The sequence below is a fragment of the Aotus nancymaae genome, unplaced genomic scaffold (genome assembly GCF_030222135.1).
Source record: "Aotus nancymaae isolate 86718 unplaced genomic scaffold, 86718_ANA_hifiasm-v0.15.2.pri h1tg000008l, whole genome shotgun sequence".
Taxonomy (NCBI): Eukaryota; Metazoa; Chordata; class Mammalia; order Primates; family Aotidae; genus Aotus; species Aotus nancymaae.
In genome coordinates, this window is record NW_026988419.1 from 2384706 (window position 1) to 2397258 (window position 12553).

A 12553-nucleotide genomic window follows, 5' to 3' on the forward strand; every position below is an offset into this window, starting at 1 on the left:
GCTATGTGAAAAGATCAACAAAATTGACAAACCCTGAGTTAAGCTGACCAAAAAGGGAGGGGGGGATTGATTCAAATTACTAAACCAACAAATGAAAGAGCAAATATTACTACGAATCTTACAGAAACAAAAAAGATTATAAGAGAATACTAATAACAACGATACACTAAGAAATTAGATAACCAAGATGCAAAAGACAAATTTCTAGGAAGAAGCCAGGTGCAGTGGCTCAGGTCTTCAATCCCAGCACTTTGGGAGGCCAAGGGAGGTGGATCAGTTGAGGTCAGGATTCAAGACCAGCCTGGCCAACATGGCGAAACCCTGTCTTTACTAAAAACACAAAAATTAGCCAAGTGTGATGGTAAGTACCTGTAATTCCAGCTACTTGGGAGGCTGAGGCAGGAGAATCCCTTGAACCCAGGAGGTGGAGGCTGCAGTGAGCTGAGATTGTGCCACTGCACTTCAGCCTGGGCAACAGAGAGAGACTCATGTCTCAAAAAAAAAGCAGCAGCAGCAAAACTTCTAAAAGGGAATCCAGTAAACCAAATCTAGCAATGTAAAAAGGATTATACACCACCACAAGGGTGGAATTTTATCCCAGGAATGCAATGGCTCAACATATGAAAGTCAATCGATGAAACAGATTAATAAAGAACAAAAATCACATGACTATCTCAACGGCTAGAAAAACCATTTGACAAAATCCAACACTGTTCCATGAGAAAACCAGTCAACAAATTGGGACTAGAAGGAAAAGCGTTCAATGTCAGAGAGAGCATCTACAAAACCCCAAAGCTTGCAGTAAAATTAATATTGAAAGACTGAGCTGGGTGCTGTGACTCATACCTGTAACCCCAACACTTCTGGAGGCTGAGGCGGGCAGATCTCTTGAGCCCAAGAGTTCAAGATCAGACCAGGCAACATGGTGAAACCCCACTTCTACAAAAAAAACAAAACTTAGCTGGGTATGGTGGCACACTCTGTTGTCTCAGCTACTTAGGAGGCTGAGCTGGGAGGATCACTTGAGCTCGGAATTGTAGTGAGCTGCGATTGTACCACTGCACTCCAGCCTGGGTAACAGAGCAAGACCCTGTCTCAAAAAAGCAAAAAAACAAACAAAAAACCTGAATTAGTGCTTTCCCTTCTCAAGATCAGGTACAAAAGAGGCCCACTCTCATTAATTCTACTCAACACTGTACTGAAGGTCCTAGCTTGAGTAACTGGATAAGAAAAGGAAATAAAAGGCAATCAAATTAGAAAGGAAGCGTAAAACTATCTCTATTTGCAGATGATACAAACTTCTAAGTATAGGAAATTCCATGGTATCCACGAAAAACAGAGCTAACAAATGTGTTTTGTTTTGTTTTGAAGTGGAGTCTCACACTGTTACACAGGCTGGAGCAGAGTGGCATGATATCAGCTCACTGCCGCCTCTGCCTCCCAGGTTCAAGCGATTCTCCTGCCTCAGCCTCTCGAGTAGCTGGGATTACAGATGTCCACCACCAAACCCGGCTAATTTTTGTATTTTTAGTAGAGCTAGGGTTTCACTATGTTAGCCAGGCTGGTCTCAAACTCCTGACCTCAAGCGATCCACCAGCCTCAGCTTCCCAAAGTGCTGGGATTACAGGCCTGAGCCACCATGCCCATCCAACAAATTATTTTTGTAAGACTGCAGGACACTAGATCTATATATAAATATCAAATGTATTTCTAAACATTAACAATGAATAATTTGGAAATGAAATTAAGAAAACAATTTCATTTATAACAGCATCAAAAAGAAAAAATATGTAGGATTAAATTTAACAAAAAACCTTGTATACTGAAAACTACAAAACGACATTGAAAGAAATTAAAGACCTAATTAATAGAAAGATAGCCCATGTTCATAGGTTGGAAGACTTTACAGTGTTAAGATGGAAGTGCTCCCCAAACTGATCTACAAACTCAGAGAAATTCCTATGAAAATGCTGAATGCCTCTTGAAATTGACAAGCTGATCCTAAAATTTATATGGAATTGCAAGGAACCCAGAATAGTGGAAAAATCTGAAAGAAAAAAAAAAGCAAAGTTGGAATAATCACACTTCTCAATTTCAAAACTCACTACAAAGTTACAATAATTTAGACAGTGGTACTGGCATAAAGACAGATATACAGATCAATGGAATAGAATTGAGAGTACAGAAATAAACCAATACATTTATGGTCAAATAATTTTTGACAAAAAATGCCACGACAATTTCATGAAGAAAAAATCATCTTGTTAACAAGTTTTTCTTATGGTGCTGAAACAACTGGTTATCCACAAGCAAAAAAATGAAGTTTGACCCATACCTCACACCATTTACACAGATTAACTACAAATGAATCATAAATATAACTACTAATGGTATAAAGCTCATAGAAGAAAACTTATGTTGGCCAGGCGCAGTAGCTCACACCTGTAATCCCAGCACTTTGGGAGGCCAAGCCGGGTGGATCACTTAAGGTTAGGAGTTGGAGACCACCCTGGCCAACATGGCAAAACCTCGTCTCTACTTAAACAAACAAAAAAAATTGGCCGGGTGTGCTTGCAGGTGCCTGTAATCCCAGCTACTCGAGAGGCTGAGGCAGGAGAATCACTTGAACCCAAGAGGTGGAGGTTGCAGCCAAGCTCACACAACTGCACTCCAGCCTGGGTGACAGGGCAAGACACTGTCTCAAAACAAACAAAAAGAAAACATATGTCTAAATCTTTGTGATCTCTGCCAATGGTTTCTTAGATATGACACCAAAACACAAGCAACCAAAGAAAAACAGACTAAACGGGCCTTCATCAAATTTTCAAACTTTGTGCTTCTAAGAACACCATCAAGAAACTGAAAGACAGCTGGCCCACAAGTAGGAGAAAATATCTGCAAATCATATATCTGATAAATGACTAGTATTTGGAATACGGAAACTACTCGTATAACTCAACAATCAAAAGGCAATCCAATTTAAAAAATGACATAGTATCTGAACAGATATTATCTGAATAGATATTTCTTCAAAGAAAATATACAAATGACCAATAAGTACATCAAATTACATTCAGCCTCATTAGTCATGACAGAAATGCAAATCAAAACCACAATGAGATACTACCCCACACCTACAACGATGGCTATAATCACAAATACAAATAACAAGTGTAAGGATATGGAGCAACTGAGACCCTCATACATTGCCATGGGGAATGCGAATGGTACAGCTACTTTGAAAAACAGTTTCACAGTTACTCTAAAAGTAGACTGACCATATGACCCAACAATTTCAGTCCTAGGTATATACCCAAGATAACTGAATGTCCACACCAACACCTGTACACAAATATTCATAGCAGTATTATTCATAATAGTCAAGCTGGGGAATCAACCCAAATGTCCATCAACTAATGAATAAACAAAATGTGAAATATCCATACAATAGAATATTATTCAGCTATAAACCAGTATTATGTTCTGATATATACAACAACATGGATGAACCTTGAAAACATTATGTCAAGTAAAAGAAGTCAGCTACCAAAGGCAACTTACAGTATGACTCCATTTATATAAAATGTTCAGAATAGGGAAATCCACAGAGATTGAAAATAGATTCATAGTTGTGAGAAGCTGCGGGGAGAGGGAATGAGGAGTAACTGCTAATGGGATTTCTTTTGGGGGTGATAAAAATGTCCTGGAATTAGATAGTAGTGATGGTTGAACAAGTCTATTAATATACAAGAAACCACTGAATTTAAAAGGATTAATTTTATGGTATTTGAATATCTCAATATAAAAAACAGACTACCACACTGACATTTAGTTATCTCTATACTCCAATTCACTCCAAATCTTAGGCCATCTATACCACAAAATGAAATTTTTAAATATCATTATAGTATAATTTCCAAACAGGTTTTATTTAGAAGATGTAGAAATTATCTTGCCCATGTACTCATATTTCTACAGTGCTATAAAAATATTTCTAGGGAATAAATGTGAGTATTGTCTTCTGCCAGTAGGCATTTTTCCACCTGTTCAGACAAAAATCTACTTATCTTTGAGTATTTGTCTTCTCTGAGAGCAATGCATTTATCAACATGGATTTTATGGGCTGACGAAGTACTAAATACTTACAATTAAGAATGTCCAGTTGTGTATCTACTTTAGGGCCCATTAATCCTTGTTACTATCTATGCATTTCTTGTAATTTCACAGTGAGGTGGGATTTACATGAAAGGAATACTACTGCCAGTAGTTTCAAATGACAATGACAGCTTCCCCATTTGATGCCAAACAATTTAATCTTGCTTCCCTCCAGCTAAGGAAATAAGGGGTTCCCTTGGCAATCGAAGAACTGAGATTTAAAGCACAACTCATGAATTTCCTCTGTAATTATCTTTCCTGTGCAGCCCATGGTGGGGCATAGTCGATATATATCTGTCAGATAAATGCAGCAGTCAGTCGCTGATGGGATACCATTTTCTTTCAAATCCAAAAATGAGATAGTTCTAAATAACTCAGAAAAGACATTTCAAATACAGTTATGCACTGTTAAAGCTAGAGGAGTTTGAAATACCTAGTTAAGAAAGTTGCAAAATGTATTCTAAGGAATACTAATCCATGAGAAGAAACTCTAAGAAATCTATTAACACACTGTTTTCCAAAAATACTTGCCCACAGATCCTTTTTCCGCATGATATCTATTCATGACCTAGCAACACGTTTTGAAAAATCCTAATCTGGTCAAAAATCCATTTCACAAAAGATAAAATTGCTCACTCCTCTCTACTTCCCCAGATTTAACTGATTTGCCTAAAGTCACCAGCTAGGCCCTGGGGAGAACTAGGACTAACTTTTAGCACTCCTTCAATTCTGCCACACTGTCTTACCAGAGGAACCTTTTTCTAAATGGCAATTTAATCATATTGGACTTCCTGATAAACAGCAAGATCATTAGTCACTTAATGTTAGTTATGTTTGAAAGCCTTCCCACAAAACGGTTGACCTGAAAGAGGTTAGTATTATATGACTCTCCTTTCAAGTTGCTATTTCAAGGTTGGTTTTACCTGGAGTGAGAGGAAATTTCTATTTGGAACAGCTCCATCTTGAAGATTTTTCAATATTTCTTACCACAATCCCCTTTCTGTGCTTAGTATTTTTAGCTCATTGTTTTCTATTTTGGCAGCTGAGAAGCTGCAGTTTGTAATTTTACCTCCAGCTTCATATTTCTTCTTAAAAGTGAATACAATGTCCTGTTTATAATAATAAAATCACTAGTTGGCAGAACGACATTAAATGGAAAAAAAGAGAGAAAGCAATTGGAAAATTTAGAGCAAGCAATTTTAAGTGCCAAGTTTCACATTTGTAATGGTCTGGTGGAGGTCACTGGGCTTCCTTTTTATTGAGGGAATAGTAAAGAAATAGATACCCACAGGTCTTTTGTAAAAAGCTATAGAAACCACCTCCTCTTCAATGAAACTCATGGTTTTACTAAAAAGCGACATGATTCAAACTTCCGTAATAATACTAACTACAGGAAAAACATAAAAATCAGCTTAGTGTGGTATCTTCCCCACTCCGATATTAAGGTTTTCATTTTCCAGTTTAATTGAGCTTTTAGGCTTTGGTTTCCCATTCCAGTTTAGCAACAAAGGAAACAAAACAATATGAATGAAATTAGAAATAACTGGAGCCAGTCTCAGAAATAATTTCTGGGTTTCTTGAGCTTCTGATGCAACCCCCGTTTAAGCAGCTTCCTTGGACATATTATCTTCCTGATCCTCAAAGTTTCGCAGTACTTACGTTGCTTTTCTTTTTTAAAGCTTCAGATGCCCTGCTAAAGACAGCAACAGGTCTAGGCCATGCAAGCAGGGACTCTCCAGAAAAATGGTGACCCCAATCAGGAGGGCTATATGGCCCCTAGGAGTTCACGCAAGCCTAACTTCTTGAAAATTGCTAACCAACCATTTTTCTTTTCAAAATAAACACTATTTCTCTCAACTTCAGTTTGCAAAATATTACCCCAATTCCATTGGACCAAAAAACTGGAATTTTACTGACATAATTGGATTATGAGGTTTAAAGATTGATGGAACTTTTCTGTTCCAAATATAATTGTTCAAATACCAAACCTAAACGGGTATGTAGAAGTTCTTACGTAGCTAGAGCCAGAGTAACACTGCAGGCTCTGAGGCACGGTGACCCAGAAGAGGGGATCAACTGACCAAACCATAGGACTTGCAAGCCCTGTTATAGAAGGATCCTGACGTCTGAAGGGAACACACTGCCTTTCTGCAGCCATGAACTATCACTAAAATGAAGACAACTTTAGTCACTCTAGTTCCCTCTATACCTGCTCATTTTTTCAGATCTCACCTCATGCACCAATGACCCTGGCAGTCTGTTCATACCTATATTACAGCACTTGCCATTGTCCACTGTAATTCATCTGAGTACAAATCTGTCTCCCTGAAGAACAAGGGCTGGCCCTGGGTTGTCTTTGCATTTCCAGTGGCTAACTCAGTATGTGACATATATTATATATCCACATGTATACATATTATACATACTATATATAAACAATATGCACATAAATGTTTGAAAAAGGGCTGATTTTATTCGTTTACAAAATATGTATTAATTTATTCAATGTAGCACATATTTTTCAGCATGTGCTGGGACTCAATCCTACTTCTTTTGACATTCTTAGGAAAATGAATACTGATTTTATAAACTCTTTGAAGGCAGTGGATCTCAGAGGAGAAGAAATCACATGATCACAAACACTTGCATCAGGCTCCCCTCTCCTTCATTACAATTCCACATTTGACTACCGCTTAACAATTTCATTCATGTTCTTCTGCCACAAAGCTGAGGGTTTCACAAGGGCAGAGAATACATCTATTTTTGTTCACTGTTGTATCCTCAGTGCCCATGATTGGTGTTCAATAAATATTTTTGGTATAAAAACTGAATAAATCCATCACAAAACCAGTCAAAAATAAGAAATTATCAGTTTTGAAAACCTCCACATGCTTACCTACTGCGGTACAGTACTGCATGCTAACCAACTACATCACTAGAGCTCATTCCACACACTTATGGCTTCTCTTTATGTGTATTAAATAATAAGGAATTAACTGACACTACATAACTACATGAATTAACCCTGGCACCCTCACTAGATGTGTGGGTCAGGTGGTAGGTAAGGTGTACAGATGAAAGAGTTGGCGTTCCAGAACACAAAGGCAATGACACTGGCACTCTTAGTTCCTATGCTTTCGCCAACTGCAACTAATGGGTCTTATGCCCAGGCACATGGATTCATAAGTATTATCTAGTTTTAGTTAAACTAATCCTTACAAAAAAGGCAAATGGCTAAAAAAGATGACTGCAAATGTCCACATATTGAAGATAATACTAAACCACTAATACTACTGGTGATAACATTAATACTAGAAAAAGGGCAACACCGACGTTTCTTCAGCATTTAATATGAATTCATCTCCAGCTACATTATTATTTCAAAACAATGGCTGTCAATCATATGTCACCTAGCAGATACTTTCAAAAAGTTAAACATGCTTAATCTGTCCTTCAAGGTAAAGGTGGTATTTTAATAATAATTTTTAAAAATTGCATTTTGAAAACAAAATAACATGTTCAAATTTTAAAGATAACTTTTTTTTAAATGGATGTTTTGAAATACTTCCATTGTTATATTATTTGGGGCCTAAAATGATGTACGTGTATAAACTACAAAATAATTGATATCTATAGATTTAAACTTCTTACTATAATTTTTTTTTGAAACAAGAGTCTTGCTCTGTCGCCCAGGCTGGAGCGCAGTGGTATGAGCTTGGCTGCAACCTCCACCTCCTGGGTTCAAGCGATTCTCCTGTCTCAGCCTCCTGAGTAGCTGGGATTATAGGCGCCTGCTACCATGCCTGGCTCTTTTTTGTATTTTTAGTAGAGACAGGGTTTCGCCATGTTAGTCAGGCTGGTCTCGAACTCCTGACCTCAGGAAGGTCGATCTGCCCACCTCAGCCTCCTAAAGTGCTGAGATTACAGGTGTGAGCCACCATGCCTGGCTGAATTTTCTAACTAGTTTTTAAAGATACCAACTAAAGAGTAACTGGAAATTATAAATCTATTTTTTAATCTAAAAACACAGCACTTTTCAATGAATCCACAAGAACTGACATCAGAAAAGATGGAAATTTATTAGCTAAATTTCAAAATGAATTGGAATATAATTCATGAATAGGACTGAGAGATAAGTATTATGATTTTGTAAGCTCAGCTCACATCTCCTAAACATATATCCTTTTCAATTATGATAATCATTAAAACCGAGTACCACAACACACAGAACTTAGAATCAGACCTCTGAATTTCCATATTACTAGTTGTTAAAGTAAAATTTTAATAAATATAATAAAGAATATTATTCAATTATATTGCTTTCACCAAAAGTAAATTACTATATAAAGTTTTCTACACTTTTATAAGTAAAATTAAAATATTTAAAATTTTATTTATTTCTCACTTCATTTTTATTTTTCTATTTTTACTTATGTTTAGAATGTACATAATAGATTAGTAACTTAGTAAATTCATTTACAATTTTAAAATAAAGATGCATGACTGGGAATTTACTACATTACTTCTTGATGCCTAAAGTAGTAATCTCTAAACTTCAGAGATTACTACATTAGGCATTAAGAAACGTTAGAAAAGTTTTAAATGCAAGAAGTAAAATAAATCAGATTTGAATTTTAGAAACATAATTCTCAGGATAATGGGCAAGGATAACATGTTTTAAGGTTAAAGTAATTTTTTTTTTTGAGACTGAGTCTTGTTCTATCGCCCAGGCTGGAGTACAGTGGCATAATCTTAGCTCACTGCAACCTCTGCCTCCTGGGTTCAAGCAATTCCCCTGTCTCAGTCTCCCAAGTAGCTGGGATTACAGGCACCTGCCACCAAGTCCAGCTAATTTCTGTATTTTTAGTAGGGACGAAGTTTCACCATGGTGGCCAGGCTGGTCTCGAACTCCTGAACTAAAGTGATCCACCCACCTCGGCCCCCAAAGTGCTCAGATTACAGGTGTGAGCCACTGCGCCGGCCAAAATTTTTTTTTTTTTTAACTGAGTCTCACTCTGTCACCAGGTTGGAATGCAGTGGCACAATCTCGGCTCAGTACAGCCTTTGCCTCCTGGGTTCAAGCAATTCTCCTGCCTCAGCCTCCCGAGTGGCTGGGACTACAGGTGTGAACCATCACACCCAGCTAATTTTTGTATTTTTATTAGAGACAGGGTTTCACCACATTAGCCAGGATGGTCTCGATCTCTTGACCTTGTGATCTGCCCGCCTCGGCCTCCCAAAGTGCTGGAATTACAGGCATAAGCCACTGCGCCCGGCTCAAAAGTAATTTTTTAAAAAATCCTTGTTACTTCATTAATAGCAAAGAGCACCCTATAAACTCCTTCTGTCTTTGGATCCTTTCACAAGGCATGCAGGGGTATGTGAATGTGTGTGTGTTTGTATTTAAGTTATATTTTAATAGACACTTTCTGCAGAGAAAGGTTTCCTTTCTTTTCTTTCTTTTCTTTCCTTTTACCCTCTTAGACAGATTCTCGCTCCGCTGCCTAGGCTGGAGTGCAGTGGCAATGATTATAGCTCACTGCAACCTCAAACACCCAAGCTCAAACAATCATCCCGCCTCAGCATCCCAAGTAGGCACACACTACTGTGCCTGGCGAATAGTTTGATTTTTCTATTTTGTGTAGAGTCAGGGTCTCACTAAGGACCTCTTATTCCATGGTCTAAACCAGAAGGCAATAAAGGTCAAAGAAATGGCAACGCAGAGCCATGAGAGGGAACTTACAGCAATACTGGGCCCCATAACTACTAACATGTTTATTATTTACCTGCAGGCTAAGAGGCTAGAAAAAAATGAAATACTTTATTTTGTGACAAAAGTTATACAAGTGACTTTAAAAAAAATTTGGACCCAGTACAGTGATTCATGCCTGTAATCCCAGCACTTTGGGAGGCCAAGGTAGGAAGATCTCTTGGGGCCAGGAGCTCAAAACCAGCCTGCTCAACACAGCAAGACTCCATCTCTACAAAAGTAAAATAAAGAATTAGCCAGTCGTGGTGGCACATGCTTATAATCCCAGCACTTTGGGAAGCTAAGGCAGAGGATCGCTTCAGTCCAAGAACTCAAGACTATAGTGAATGACAATTGCACCACTGCACTCCCACCTGGGCAACAGAGTAAGACTCTGTCTTAAAAATAATAATTTGAATAGTATGGCAGTATGCAAAATGAAAAGTCAAAGTTCACTTCCCTATTACCTTACCACTCCACTGAATCCACTCTCCATGATAGTCACTGTTAACAGTTTATTTCCTTCCAGGCCTTTGTCTATGCATATATACTTTTATGTGTGTAGGTATCCACATATATGTATATGTGTACATTTATGTAGTTTTTGTATTACTTTACAAAACATAGGCTCATATTCATATTGTTCTGAAACTTGCTTCTTTTACTTCATAATATATTATAGCCATTCTTCTAGGAAAGTCAACATGGATACGGCTCCTTTTTGCAGAGCTGCAAGGAATGCTATCATATTGATATAACACAGGTTACTAAACCATTCCTTTATTGATGGACATTAGCAGTGTCATTAATGTTTAACTTTTATGACAAGACAGCAATGAACATTCTTGTACATATATTTCTTTTTTCTTTTCTTTTTTTTTTTTTTTTTTTACTTATAAGGAATAGAAATCCACTCTGATCATTTCAATTTAAAATTGAGATGGGATTGTTGTAAAGAATCAACAGGCAATATAAAAGATATCTATGGAAGGAAGTACACTATAGTGCAGAGTCATAGGAACCAAATATAAGAAACAAAGTATCTGGAAGCAAATTATTTTAATTTAACATTTTTCCAGAAAGTTATTTTTTGTTTATTTGTATATAACCAACTTACTTAGCTTCCATTTCAAGAACACTCTATACATAGAAAGTAACAATGGAAAGTGACAGAAGTGTTCCTGAGAGAAGTATCTAAAGAATGATCTTAATAAAAGGAGATTGCTTATATATATTTTTAAAGATATAAACTATGACTTTGTTATCACTTATATAGGATCTTGTACATATCTTGTACATATATTTCTGTATACTTCTTTGAGTAGAGTTTGGGGTGCAGGAGTAGGTGCATTTAAAATTTTGATAGATACTGCAGCATGGCTATACTAATTATACTTCAAACAATAAGGGTCAGCAATTCATTGTAGCATTCTTTTCCCATTACATCATTTGACAGATTCCTAGATTCAGGAAATGACCTCAGAAAACAAACCCCTCAATTTGTATAAGAGAAAACAAAGGTTCAGAGAGGTTAACATCATGGTCCCAAGACCTCAGAGCCCCTGAAGAAACAACACATGTGCTAGCAGGGGTTCAGTGATAGAGAGGTTACTATTAAAATCCAGGAATGCAATATGGGTTAATTGACTTCAAATGTAATATGTGTTCTATGAGAGATACTAACAAGTAGGAAAGAGGACTAAGGATGATCTCCTTTTCCTTGCCTAATCTCAATAAGAAAAGAAAAGCAGTAAATTACTAAAAGATACAATAGTATGAGGGTGCAGAGAGGGAGTATTCACAAACTAGTTGGGTAACAGGCACCCAGAGCTGAAGGTATCGTAAGTTCAGACGCATGAAGCGAGCAAGTGTGGTGGAAACGACTCTGACATGGGATGACCTTAGCAAAAACCTTCCATAGCCTCAGTGGGTTGTATGAAAAGTTTCTTGGTTCTAACTATCTCCATGTGGCATCCAAAATGAATGCCAGTACTGAAACCAAATTCTGAAGAGAAATATCAGAAAAGAACTAACATCCCACAATGAAGAAACATCTTCAAAGAAGATGTTGTTATAAAAATACCACAAAAGTACTTTCCAACAAATTCCAGACCTAAAAGTAAGGCTTTAAAATGAGGCTCCAAGTACAGAAGTCTTGAATCCTTTGCTGTGTGCCTGAAGAGGCCCATTTAAAGGAAGGCACTTCTAACTAGATAAGTCTTTACTTGACCAGACCTATGGGGTATAGCAATGAGAAGATGGGCATGGTACCTTTTGAAATTAGAATGGTCTAGAACAGGGGTCAGCAAACTTTTTCTGTAAAAGGGTGACAGTAACTATTTTTGGCTTTGCTGGTCATATGGTCTTGGTTGCAACTAATCAACTAGGGTGTTGTGCAAAAAAACAGCCATAAGCAACATAGAAACTAAAGAAGTACGGCCATGTTCCAGTGCAACTTTTTGATTGCTGAAATCTGATAATTTTCATAAAATATTATTCTTGTCTTAATTTTTTCCAACCATTTAAAAATGTAAAAACCATTCTTAGCTCATGGGTTGTACATAAACAGGTAGTGGGCTAGATTGAGCCTGAGGGCCATCATTTGCCAACTGTGGTACAAAAGCACTATTTCCAACTGAACTGAACTCG

The 12553-nt window shown here is 37.3% G+C and overlaps 1 protein-coding gene across 4 annotated transcripts in view; it reads right to left on the minus strand.

Moving 5' to 3' along the window:
- Positions 1-12553, minus strand: part of DIS3L2 (DIS3 like 3'-5' exoribonuclease 2) — a 392467-nt gene that overhangs the window by 164777 nt on the left and 215137 nt on the right. The window lies entirely within an intron of this gene.